General features: G+C 38.7%; 1 protein-coding gene across 1 annotated transcript in view; it reads left to right on the forward strand.

The window, feature by feature from the left end:
- Positions 1-13,213, forward strand: part of CHD9 (chromodomain helicase DNA binding protein 9) — an 84,450-nt gene that overhangs the window by 9,432 nt on the left and 61,805 nt on the right. The gene's annotated exons all lie outside the window — the stretch shown is intronic.

Raw genomic sequence — 13,213 nt, forward strand, 5'->3', positions numbered from 1 at the left:
ATTTAAAGCTTAAGTGAGTCTAAGGGACACCTAGTTTGGGGGGGGGGGGTGTGGAGGAAACCTGTTAATGCAGACCTTCCTTTCTCCTGTTGTTTTCTTAGCATTGCAGAAAACAAGATTTATATAATCTGAAATATTTAGAGAAAATTATACTGGTTCTTCTGCTGCTTATATTTTCTATCAGCAGACAAAACGGGTTCTTTCGTGATTTTGGTGCAAATTTAGTGGCTTACCGTCTTTTAAAGTACTTATAGCAACATGCTTTTAAGAGCTTTAATAAGGTTTGTTTGGCTGATTTCCTGCAAGAATTCCACTGGTTTTGTTGGTCCATTGCTTGGTATCTTTGTGCTCATTGGCTAAAAATACAGACTTCGTTGTTGATGTGATTTGTAATAATTGAAAACGTATAAAAGGCTATGCCTGTTTTTGGCTTTGTAGCTTACGGCTAAACCAAAAAACTCTGCAGTTGTTTTGGTGTACCGTTCACATCTACTGCAAGTATTAAAACCCTCCACATGGAGACAAGAAAGCATTAAAATTATATTGTACTTTTTTAATGGTACACAAGAGAAACTTTGCAGACAGCACTTTCCAGATTATCTGAGAGAAATTAAAATTGTGTGAGCATTGAAGAGTTGAAGAGACAATTCAACCCTTCAGCCTGTTTTTTATGAGTGTTTTCTCATAATAAATGTAACATAGTGAATTTTCAAATAGTTTTAAATTTTTAATGCTGATCTTCATCTGTATCATCATCTTCTCTTTTATAGGAAGCACGGAAGTGTCAATAAATTGAAATACAGACTGGTCTTTCTGGGTTGCTTTGGTTTCTTCTGAAAAGCTTAGCTAGTTTCATAACCAAAGAAAATAGGACAAGCAAAATTATTTTTTTTGTAACACTGTAACTATCAAAATTATGTTTTCTAGTTGCTTAATAAAAACATAGCATATGTGAGATTTTTGCAGATTTTTCAGCTCAAAAACCTCCTAAATCAAAAGAAAATACATCTTGGCTGTAGAAGACTTAATAGCCAAAGGCACAAATAATTATTCTTTCAGCTTTTAAAATTGATCAATCTTTAAAGCTGTTTCTTTAGTTTTTGAGACTGGTTTAGTGGCTTTCCTTGTTAATGTTTGGAGAGTGGTATCAGTGACTGCACTTACCTGTAAGTTAGTATCTTCATATTGTCACAGTTTGGCTCTGATTGAAACTTCCCGCGTTAGATGGTTTGGCAGAAGGAGCTGTAGCTTCGGTGTGCTAAAAGCCCATCTTTGGCTGCCATTGCTGCTTATCTAGGGTTTCCAGAACGGAGACAGACTGCTGAAATCCATGTACCTGTGACCAATGGAAGTAGGAATGTTTATTTTAAACTCCTGTTTTAAATTCCAGTATGAATTTAGCTTGTATTTGGGAAAGGTGAGGGAACTGAAATGTTTCCTAATTTTCAATCTATGCGTTTCACATTAGAGGCAGCTTGTCACCATGTATAAACATGCAGACAGTTTTAAAAAGGTTCTAATACCTGAATTAATTCTCTGTATTCTTGCTCCCAATATTCTCTCTACCTGAGAATATAGAGTGGTGTCTTAATGGAAAAAGAAATACTGGGAAGGAGCTTAATTACTGACTCTTGCTTCTACTTGGCAGGACACAGGCCTGTGAAGGAGGAAATGTAGCGCTCTTTCTCCCACCTTTAATTTTGTTATTAGTGTAGAGCTAAGGGTTTAACACATTTAATCTTTGCTCTTGGTTTGGCAGATTACTTGTCCATTGCAAGTTCTGCTTATGTTTATGGGGCGCGAGATTGTCAATTCCTGCTAGTGGAACTTTTTCTGTAGAATCCTGGTGCCATGCTAATAGAACCCATCCACAGCTGTGTATTTGGGATGAGTCCGTGTAACGGGATGATGCACTAGATGTGATCTGTCGGTTTTGGTAGTCATTTCTTGTTGGGAAGAAGAGGGCACAGCCCAAGTAGCTGCTCGTGTCAGTTATCTCTGTCACCTAAAGAGAGGTGGAACAGCAGCTAGCAGTGGGACGCAGTCCTGTGTATTCCTGCGTGGGCAGTGCTGCAGAGGGAGCAGCCCCGAGCGCTCCGCCAGCAAGCGAAGCAGCAGAACCCAGAGTTGCAGCAGTAGTGTTGAGGCTGTTGGTCTCCCATGAGCATACTTGGGGTGAAGGGTGAGGAGGAAGTGGATTCCAGGAAAAGTGGGAGTGGCGAGAGTTCCAGGGGTTAGTATCGTTTGGGAGGAGCATGTGGGATAGGAGCCAGGCGGCGAAAGGTAGGTCTAACAAAACTTTGTGGTGCTGTGACTTTTCTGTTGTATGCATCAGAACCTTACTGCGATCTTGCTGACGTCGGTTTTAATGCTTCATTTTGTACCTAGGAATAAAGGGAAAGTTCTGGGACTGCGGAGAGTGTTGAAGGTTTTTGGGGGTTGGTTTGGGATTTTATGGTGGTATGAAAGCAAAGCAAATTAAAGTGTTTAAACTTTCTGTTTTTCCCCTGGAACTTTGAAATGGTTCAGACAGAAAACAGCTATAGAACTGCTTGGTTTGGGTTTTATTATTTCAAGGTAGGCAGTAAATTGTATAAATTGGATTCTGAGCTGCAGTTTATCTAACTGGACAGACGTTTAATGTTTCCTTCAGAAACTGGTTGTGAAGCAGTAGCTGTCAAACTGCTGTGAGGAGCGTATTGCTGTGGGAATGACAGAAGCAAACAGCGTAGAAGCCTCTTTAAATCAGTGTGTGTGTAATGCAAATACATGTGTATGTAATACAAATAGTACGAGAAGAGTGTGGTGATTGCCGGGTAAGAAGTGCTTCACATCTCTGTTTTGCTTGATTACAGTTTCAAGGGGTTCGAGATTTAATTCTCACTTTTATTCTTTGATCACTTCATAGAAGTTAAAGTTCAAGTTAAGTTTGTTCTGTTTGAACTTTTTACAAATGTGTGGTTTTTGATCAGAGAGGAAAAAGTCAGGGTAAGGGATGGGGAGGGAATATTTGTCTTACTGAAACTGCTTGTCCTTAGGCTAGGAGTTGGGTGGGAAGGGATTTTCATAACTTCCACATGTGATAGTTAAGGTGAAATGTTTTTTGTTTTAGAAGACAGTGTTTTATACCGGCTTTTGTATGCATGGAAGAAACCATTTCTAGTGGATTTAATTATTTTGATCAATTTTAGTTTGATAATGATTGAGAATTTTTCAGAAAGGATGGCTTCCGATTTTAGGAAATAGTTAATGAGCTGTAGCTGTTGGAGTGGATCCAACATCAGACAACCAAAGATCTTTAACTGCAGTTATGCTGAGGTTGTTTAAAATTAAGAACATTAAACATTTGTTTCATTATTTGAAAGCAAGCATACTCATCACATTTTTACTTGTAGAGCTGTTCTTTTGATAGAAATTAATTTGAAAATTAATATCATCTTTTCAGTGTAATGATGCTGCAGAATAAAAAACAATCTGTACTGTCTTATGCTGCTATTATACTTTCTGTGCCTGCTGAATTAGATTATTGTGCCTCTTAATTTTACAGCCTGCACTTTTCATGTCAATTAAAGAATAGAAAGTAAAAGTGGAGAAACACAGTGAAGATCCATGTAGTCTCAGCTTTGAGTAATATGACACTTCTGATCTTTTTAACTCCATTTAAAACCATTTTTGAGTTTGCTAAAGCTAAATAATCTATTCGCTTTTCATAAAGTTGAAAAAAACCAACAAAAATACAGACTTCAACATTAGCTTCTGCATGTTTAGAAGAAAGAGGAAGTTGGAAAGATAATCTGAAGTGTAAACTGTCCTGAGAGAAGTTTTCAGCCTCCTCACTGTGTATGTTATTTTGTAATAAGTGCTTTAATCTCTTCTAGCTACATACTTGAAAGCAAAATAATTGAGTTTAAACTGGAAAATAGTACTTCTTAAATAATCTTGAGTGCTACAGGACAAGGTGGTAGTCTTAGTACTTAAAATCAGGTGAATCTTTCTTTCCCTTTTGTGACTGGAAGTTTGGGACATAACCTGATAATTCAAGATATTAATGAGTTCCAGTATCCCAGTCACATCTGATTTTTTTGTAAAACATTACTTGAAACATGCAACTGCTTTTGTGCTTTCCTTCCACTTGTTTTATAGAACAGATGACTCTGCATTTTTGGAGAGACTTTGTCTTGCCTTTGTTGAAAGTTCAGCTCAGGAAGTCTGAACTTTGCAGATGATTGCTTGGTTGGTGGTGTACCCTGGGACATCTGTACGAATCAGAACAGCGTAACCTCGTGTATGAGCATATCATCAGAGATGGAACTAAGTTTCACCTGAAAGCGTGGGCTTATGTGCTGCTGAGATGCATGTCCTGACAGGCCTTTCACCTCTGGCCGTGTTAGCAGAGGCCTCCCTTTTCTATCAGCTCTGAATTCACGGTAGACAGGTATCACTTGGATTGTTCCACTTGTGAACCTCTTACTCTGCCTTTGGTTGCTGTTCTACTCGTATAGGAAATCTTGCACTGCTGGGCTTTTGAGAGAAATGCATGATGTGTTTTCTTGGCTAGTTGTGGGAGGTACAACAAGCCAATTACTTCATAACTGCAGTTAGAGAAAATGTATAAAAGTCAAGGGTACAATGTTAGAGTGTATTTCCTACATTCTCTGTAGTTTAATTTTAAGTGAGGCTGTAATGAGAAATGTTTCTAAAGTAAGGAACTGATCATCCTGGCTTGGCTTCGCGAACGAAGATCTGGGAAGGGCTTTTCCCACGCTCACTGCAAGCGATGAGTGCACCCTTCGGGCCTGCGCGGTGGGTTTTTTAGGTGAGGTGCAGCGTGCGCGGAATTGGCTCCACCCTTTACACCTGAGGTTCATCTGCCAGCGCCTAGCGAGCTTGGACAGTGACAGCGAAGTCCTCGGGTCGTAGGTTTGGTTAGAGTATCCTTCTCTTAGATGATGGATGCCTTACAAGGCTAAACGAGCTCCATCTGCCTGGGTTTGGAATCAGAGTTGTCCTTCTCCTAGGATGGCTGCCCAAAGGCTAGCGAGCCCATCCTGCCCGTGGACACACTTTGTCTGACCCTTCAGCTGAGACCTGTCTGGCCTGGGAGACCCCACCGGAGGCACATGCCACCACCAGCACAGCTCTCAACCTCACAAGGGCACGCAAGCTCCTTCCCCATGGCAAGGGGGTGCCCGTGAAAGAGAAGGAACTGATCACACTGTATATAAATTCTTTGTAGAAGAGACTGACTATTTTGCACAGTAAGTTTATAGTTTATGGCTCTGAAGTGTTGTTGCAATACAAAATTGTAAAATTATGATGCTGCTATATATATTGCTGTGAAGCAGTGGATGACATTTTTCAGTGGGACTGAGCATAATAAAAAAGACCGGTATCTTGTAATCTTGAAATGCAAAAAAACCCTAGACCCTCCAAAAAAACAACCCTCAAACCACTGGAGCCATTAAACCTTGTTCTCTTTCCTGAAGTGCTGGTATAGCTCCCATAAAGCAAATCCCAGGTATTTATATTGCTCTTGTTCCTTTATGGTAAATTTTATGGGTGACATCATCGTATTAAGAAATGTAATTCTTTGTCTGAACTTCCCTTTTAAACATTTCTTGGAGTTACATGCTCCGGGTTTTATGCTTAAAGAGCAAGCTTCACCATCCTCAGAGGAGCTTAATAAATTCTCTACCACAGTGAGGCAGCAGAATTCAGTTGTCACCTCCCAGCATGTAACAGGTTTATGATGTATGTACAAGTGATGAAAGTAAGCCCTTCAGTGACCACCTTTGTGCCATGTTTTGCAGCTTTTTTGCTCTTTCCGTTGTTGTCAGGAAGGCACAAATAGAGGGGAGTGAAAGTGGTGAAGCTGTGTAAAGTGTGTGGTTGGTGAGAGGAGTAGCGCAACATCTCCGAGCTTGAGTAGTGCGGTTCCTGGAATGAACTAAGCCTTCAAACCTGTATCTGTATACAGTGTCTTTTCATTACTAATCTGTGGTGTTTTGCCAGTGATGTATTCGTCATTGAAGACAGCAATATTTAGACAGCTTTATTTGTAGTTGAATGTGTATGAAGCATTTCTTTTATGTATATGTTTTAAACGTTTTATTTCTTCCTAAAACGACAAATTGCATGTGTTGGGGAAAGGAAATGCATGTTTATGAGATTAGTTTGTAGCACATTTATGGATGACTGTTTATTATTTTTAATTTCTCCACTTTCCATTTGCCTTGTTTTTCCTTTCAAAGTACAGCTGTGTAGTAAGGGAAGGGCAAAAATTGCTGGACTTTTAAGAACGGGAAATATGCCAGAGTATCTGCTTTTCTGTTTTAAAGGCTTTATGAGTTTGTTAGTAATTACCATCTCTGTTGGTAGTGTTAAATTTTTTTCGTGATTCTTTTTTTTGCTATCACTAATGCTTTTCTTAACTCTTGACCTTTGTCCCTTCTCAAATAATTATGCTGTCCAGTTCTTTGTGTATGTTTCCTCTTTAAAATGAAGTGCTTGCTGTCGTAATGATTGTTATAATTTAAGAATAGAATTTTTCCCATGATAATTGCACACTCATTAAGTGACTGCAATAATTGTTTTTAAAATGTGCCAAAAGAGAAGCATTTTTACAAAAAGTAGTTAACAGATGGCAAGCATAGGAGCAAAGATTCTGGCTAGGTCACTTTACAGGGGTAATCCTACAGATATCGAGGTTAGACCAGTTGACAAAAATAAAGACAATAGATATTATGGTTTTTAATGATAATGCAGAATAAGTGTGATTGAATAATCTGAATTCTTTGCAAGCAGATGTCTTCTTAACACTGAGAAACTATAAAGCGATTCAGTAATGTGAGAGTACTGATACGATGGTGCAGGCTCAGTGGCTGGAAGAAGAGGTGCCTAATTACAGAGAAAACAGAAAACAAAACCCATCTTAAATTGCCTTCTGAAGACAGCAGCCCATCCTAGAGATCATTCAGGTGCAGAGAAACTTTTAACGTTTTTTGTCAAGAGTGGTTTTTCAGGAATACAAGTTTGTGATTGAGTTTTTCTCTCAGCTGCACGGAACTGTGTACCTCAGGAACAGTGCTGGGGAGGGAGGAGGGAGTGCAAATGTGAAGAGCGGGCAAGTGGGCTCCTTGTCGTATCACACTGGCACTGGTAACCGCTAACCTGCTTGGTCTAGCAGTGTTATCTAAAGTCTGAATTTTTGAGTGGCTTCAGACATGCCGCCATTGTCTCTTAAACTTCCAGAACAGCGCTTCATCTTTGAGACATTTTGTAGAAAATCAACACTTTGTAAAGTATTAGTGAAGTGTTACTACTGAAAGAGAAGCAGAACTTGCAAAGATGATAACCAGTAGCGTGGTTTGGAAGCCAAAGAATCTGAAGTACATTTGGAATTCACGTGGCTTTTGTCCAAGTGCCTCTATGTGCTTGTGCACTCAAGTTTTACCATTCCTTTTAGGTGTTTATATATAGAGAGATCAAAAGAATTTCCAGCATTTGGTCCACCTCACAGCTTCCTGCATCTGGAAAAGCATTGTTTTCTTTGTTCGTCATCGGGTGAAACAATTCGACCAAGTTCCTGGTTACAAGATAGTGTCTATTTTCAAGTGTTGAGTGAATTGAGTTTATGGAACTCTTAAGGGTAGCAAGGGAGAGGATTTGTAGAATGATGAGCTGAGAATTCTTATGTTGATTTGAGTAAGTTTGATAAATTAATCTCAGAATGTAGCTTTAGGCTAGAAGCAGTTGTCAAGTCTTACATTTTTGAAAGCTGTGTAATTTGTAGTAGAGATTGATTTTTTCTTTCGTAAATGCGGCAGGTTTTCTTTTGTGTGGGTTATTTGGCTTGTGTTTGCACTTCCTTGGGTTTTTTTGCTCCCTTGATGTCTTACAGTGAAGGCTAGCATTTTAATTTATATCTTGGGAAATTGTTCCCATCTTTTACAGACTGCCTTTTCAGGAGTTAGCCTGTATTTGAAAGTAATTTCCATGCTAGTAGCATATCGCGTATGTGCACATAATGCTCCTCAGTAGCATATTGAATTGCAAAGCAGAACTAGTTTCACAGATTGATAGGAAGGCCTCTTCTAAAAGATATTCATGACTTCACCATTTAGTTTTATGTTGTACATTGGAAAGAAAAGAGGAGTTGGCCTCTGTTAAAGAAGACATAGCAGTATTTTGGTTCTGAGCATTTTGTTTTCTTTTCTTGCATGGTGGAATATTGTTTGAGAAAGAGAGTTCTGACTGATAGGTTTTCTTTGCTAAATCTTTGCAGCAGCTGCTCATGAGGCCCAGGTATGGCTCAGCTTGATGTGTAAACTTTGTAGGAGGTACTTTGGTTCTTGCAAGTTTTAATAGCAGCAACCAGCTGTTCCAGAACACAAGTTGTCACAGGGAAGGCAGGTAAATTAATTTAAGGAGTCTGTACGTGATGAAATCAGACATGTGTCTTACTGTCTTTGAGTTTATTAAGAACAATTTTCTTTTTTAAAGATTAGGCCAATTTATTTTGACGTGTCTGTGTTATAGCTCCTATTTATATCATCCTATGGAGGATTCTTTGACCTGCAATCATGTGATATTACCAAACCTGATCAACTCCAGATACTACACAAGGAGCATGTTTTATGGTGCCAGCCCAGTATGTTATTTGGCTTAATATAGTTTAATTGCAAATGTGTACAGGCTTGGCATGATTTCAGGAGATTTTCAGCCTTGCTTGTTGGGGACAGAGGTATGAAGGTGCTCCTGGCTGTGCTTGAGGATGTCCTCGGCAGCACTCTTCGGTCTCTGACCAGGCTGTCGTTCTGCTGTGTGTTGATAGCAGTTTCTGTTGACTTTAACTCTATTAAAGATGATAAGGATATCAAGTTGTCTTGAGCTTTACGCTGGTCTAGTCCTGCCTCTTCTGCTAATAGCCAGGCTCAGCTGATATAAAAAAGTTATTGCTGTGCTTATGCTTCTAGAGACCTATTTTAAAACTTTTTCTGTTTGATCTCTACCATAGGTTCATGCTCCCTGCTTATTTTGGTTTTGTTTTGTTTTTTATAGTTGTACCTGTGAAGCTCTTTGAATGCTATGTTCTTCCTCTAGAAATGTTTAAGGAGACTTCTGGAAAAAACTGTTCAGATTTTTTGCTTTGGAATTTTTTTCTTTTGCCTGAAATCTCATCCTGTTGGCCCCCAGTAGTATTGTCTGACTTGTGACCTTTATTTTCAAACCATCACCTCTCTTCAATAAATGTCTTTTCTGTAGGCATCTAATTTTCCTCCTTAATTGGGGAGGAGGATTTTGTTCAGGAATATTTAATTCAGAAAACTAGATTCAACAGGAGTGGTTTCATGAGGCTTGCATATATGCTAAAGTGCTCTTTTGTTTTGGAGATTCTGGCACAGAAAGCTGTTGAAGTAGTTTATTGAAGCCAGAACAAAAAATACGTAAGTTGGTTTGAACTGAAGTGGAAGCAGTATGCCACTCTTTGATTTAAACTGAAATGCGCTGTGCAGTCAGTACTGCTTTTAATGGTAGTAGTGTCTTCCTAGCTGTCGATGTTAAAAATAAATTCCTTTTCCTGATTTCTGTCAGTGTGTTTTAATATATGTTAAATGCTGGGGGTTTTTTGTCTCAAATGACAAACATTGAAACCATTTTGGTTACTCTGTTAGGCATCGAGGAATACTAAAAGAAAGCCACGCTCAAAGATTGAGTAAACTTTTAAACTTAGCTGCTGCAAGAGAATAGTGATTGTACATAGGGGTCTTACGCGGTAGCCTTTCTGCATATGCAGTCTGTTTTGTTTTAAAGATAGTTCATGAGCAGTATTTCTCTATTCACACGAAATCCAATAGTATCTTTTTTCATATCTGTCATCTTTCACAGTATGTCACTATTCTGCCATGAACAAGAAGTGAAAATGCATAGGTTTAACAAAAAAATTAAAAAGGAGGGTGCCAATATCAGAGTCATTTCCTAGTACTGATCAAGACAATGGTTAGTTGCAGCCTGTTGTTCCAGCAGCCTTCATACTCTGAAAAACCTGGTTTGCTTAACATCCAAGTGAATTTTATTTTACCATTGCACTCAATGTACTACAAAGTTTGAGTAGGATTTGGTAAATTACGGTGTTAAAACATGTTGTGGAAGAGAATCTGTCTCCTTGTTTTGTTAAATTGTGGTTGTTTCTCTGACCTAGCCCAGCTTTCCTTTCTGTAGCTAATTGCACAGGTGAGGTGTTGAGACAAAAGGTGGGCAGGTTCATGCTAGTCCTGCATAGCTCTTGCCTCCTTGCCTGGCGCTTTCATCACTTCGGTAGGTTAGGTGACTCCTTTAAGTAGCAGAAGAGTATGAAAAACAGTCGGTTCTGCAGTTTACAACTCTTTGCAACTGCAGTGTCTTCTGACCCTGCGACAAAAAACCAGATGTAGATGTTTCAAGGGGGAGAGGCTAAGGAAATGGTGACAGTAGGAAACTCCATGAGGATGAAAGGGGGTTTGGCTTTAATTATAAAAGTGTTTTCTTCAAAGGCCACTCCCATGACGGGTGTGGAAGGAACACTAGCTGAAGTGAAGTTTCAACAAGAACCAGCCACCATTAAGGTCCCGTTGGTTTTTCCTGTTCAGGAAGAGGTGTAGGCCTTGCTGGTTTCTTAGCGTGCTTAGCCGTGCTGATGCTGACCATGGGGGTTTGGATTAAGGTGAATAAAAAGCGCCTTGTGTGGTGGTCTTCTTGGAGGTAGTTTGGGTGAGTTTTTGTCTCTTGGTCTTCCTCTCTGGTTGGTAATAAACATGAGGAAATTAGTCTCTTGATGGCACACAAGTGGTGGGCAGGTAGCAACTTGGGAAAGTGGAAAGAGCCTTCTTGGATCCATTTGGAGTTTTTGGTAATTTTCTTTTCTATTCTGCACACTGTGACAGGCAGGTTTTTGTGGTTTTACATTGAAATCAGCATTTTTAGGGATTTTCTTGTTTTGTATAAATCATAATTTCTGTCTAAAGGTAAAAAAATTACTTGATTTAAGACTATTTGAAAAGAAAACAGTAGCTAAAACCTGAATGCTTTTAAAGTCATATGGAAGTTTACTGAAGACTTTAAGTCTGAACAGTGCCTGTTATTTAAATTTTTGGGTGTGTAGTGAAGAGGTCTGATGAAAGCTATCGTGACATTCAGCTTCATGCCCTCTGGTTTATATGACATGTATAGGTTACTCACATGTTCTTTTTTCTTTAAAAATAAAGTCAAAATTTGAGCTGCTATTTACAATGCAAAGCTTTATACAGCTTCTAAAAGAAAACCTTTATGTAGCGTCTTCTGTCTCTATCTACTGTCTTGAGAAGATTGTCCTGTACCTTGACATTTCCCAGTGCTACACGTTCACTCCTTCCTGAGTGTGAAACACTTTCTAGTAATGTAGAAGAAATGTCATTTTTAACATTTTAATTTATTTAGATTGAGTTTGTGCACCACCTTCTACCCCCTTTCCAGTTTTTGATGTGAGGTAATTTCACAGACGCAAATGATAGATGTGGTACGTTTGTAGCTGCAGGTGTCGAACACAGTAGTGTCTTTAGTTCCCACAGTATTTGTTTCACAGCGTGCACTGCAGTTTGTGTTCATTTTGGCATCAGGTCATTGACATAAATATAAATATTTTGCTCTCTGGATGACAAAGGCACTTGGACACTTTGGGTCACTGCTGGCATTCTGTTGTACATACAGGCTGAGTTTGTTGCTTTCATAACTGGTAGATTATTGAACTCCTAGTCCAAATCTGCTCAGCACACAAGTATTACCGAGTGAAACTGTATTAAGCTGAAGTTAGCAACAGAGTTTCAGTGGATCAGTGTGAGTTTATTTGAGCTGTTATATAAAAAAATTACATATTTTAAGAAAACAGCAATAAAAGTTGCAGTAAAAAGTTCAATATATTGTGTGCAACATTTGTATCTTTTGCTTTATTTTGTGGATGGAGTACTTTTAATTTCAGGTATTTCTTCACCTTTTTTGTTACAGACTTGAATTTATAATTCGTAGCACTCAGGTTACAAATTCCAGCATTCTGTATTTCCAACTACAAGCTTGGGTTGTATTTGGCTCCTTGTTTTGCTTTTTGATCATGCTTGCAGTTCTGGAGAAGTGCTAATGCTTGACTACCTTTTGTGACTCCTAGGGCCTTAAAGTAAGCGGCTCTGTTACTCGGATCGTGTTCCTTTCCAGACAGGCACTTTCTGAAAGAAGAATCTTCCCTGTTAGAGACTAACCTCCTTTGTGTCAGTAGAAAAATAACAGTCCAGAAGTTTTACTGCAACTGTCACGTTGCAAGATTTGTCTCTGCGTTTAAACCTGAGTGTGTGAATTGCCTTAGTGACTTCAGACAACCAAACTTGTGAATTTGGCTTTCTTTCAGGACAGGAGCCTTAGAATGTCAAAGGAAGTAAAGTATAGAAAGTAAGCAGTTGTTTCTGAAATTGATGGTTAAAAGTAGAAACTTAGAGCGGTCTTTGCTTTTTTGTATTTATTATGCACAGAAAATTGAAAGAGACTTGAGTAATTAGAATAGAAATACAGTAAGTTGAATCTTTTCAAGATATATTACCCTAAATTTTAAATTTCCTGTATTAAACTTTTTGGAAGAGGGAAGAGTGATAAACTGGGTGCTTTGAGAAATACACAATTTCTTCAAAACTTCAAAATTTAAAAATTATAAAGTTCCTTTTCAATCATAATTTAACACTATAGAATGATACTGTGCATAGACAAATTAATTCTTCAGTAGAGAAACAACCATTTAAATATTGCTATAAATAGCAGCATTTGCCTTTTTAGAAAGTATTTATTCAGCCATTTCTTAATCTGTGTAATCTGATAGTTTGCCATGGGAGTCCTGTTGGTAGGTGCACAGGTAGGAAGGGGGAAAAAAATGGAACTTAGAAAGTAATGTTAGAAACCAGTAAGGGTGAATTTAAAACAAGAATAGCAAAACAGGATGTGTAAGAGACATATTTTGGCCACTTAGTCAAAGTATCGTCTGCATGATTATGGGTCCCAAAAGCATTTCCACTGTTTTTTGGTTTTTACGGTTTTATTTGAATGCCTTCAGGGGAGGGGGAGGAGGAGGTAGGAAGGCCTGTTTAGCATCGCTTTAGCAGAACTTCTGTTCAGGTTTTCTTTCATCAGATGACAATCTGCAGGGAAGTAGGGAGAAAGG

The sequence above is a fragment of the Buceros rhinoceros genome, unplaced genomic scaffold (assembly GCF_000710305.1).
Source record: "Buceros rhinoceros silvestris isolate BGI_N320 unplaced genomic scaffold, ASM71030v1 scaffold13417, whole genome shotgun sequence".
Taxonomy (NCBI): domain Eukaryota; kingdom Metazoa; phylum Chordata; class Aves; order Bucerotiformes; family Bucerotidae; genus Buceros; species Buceros rhinoceros.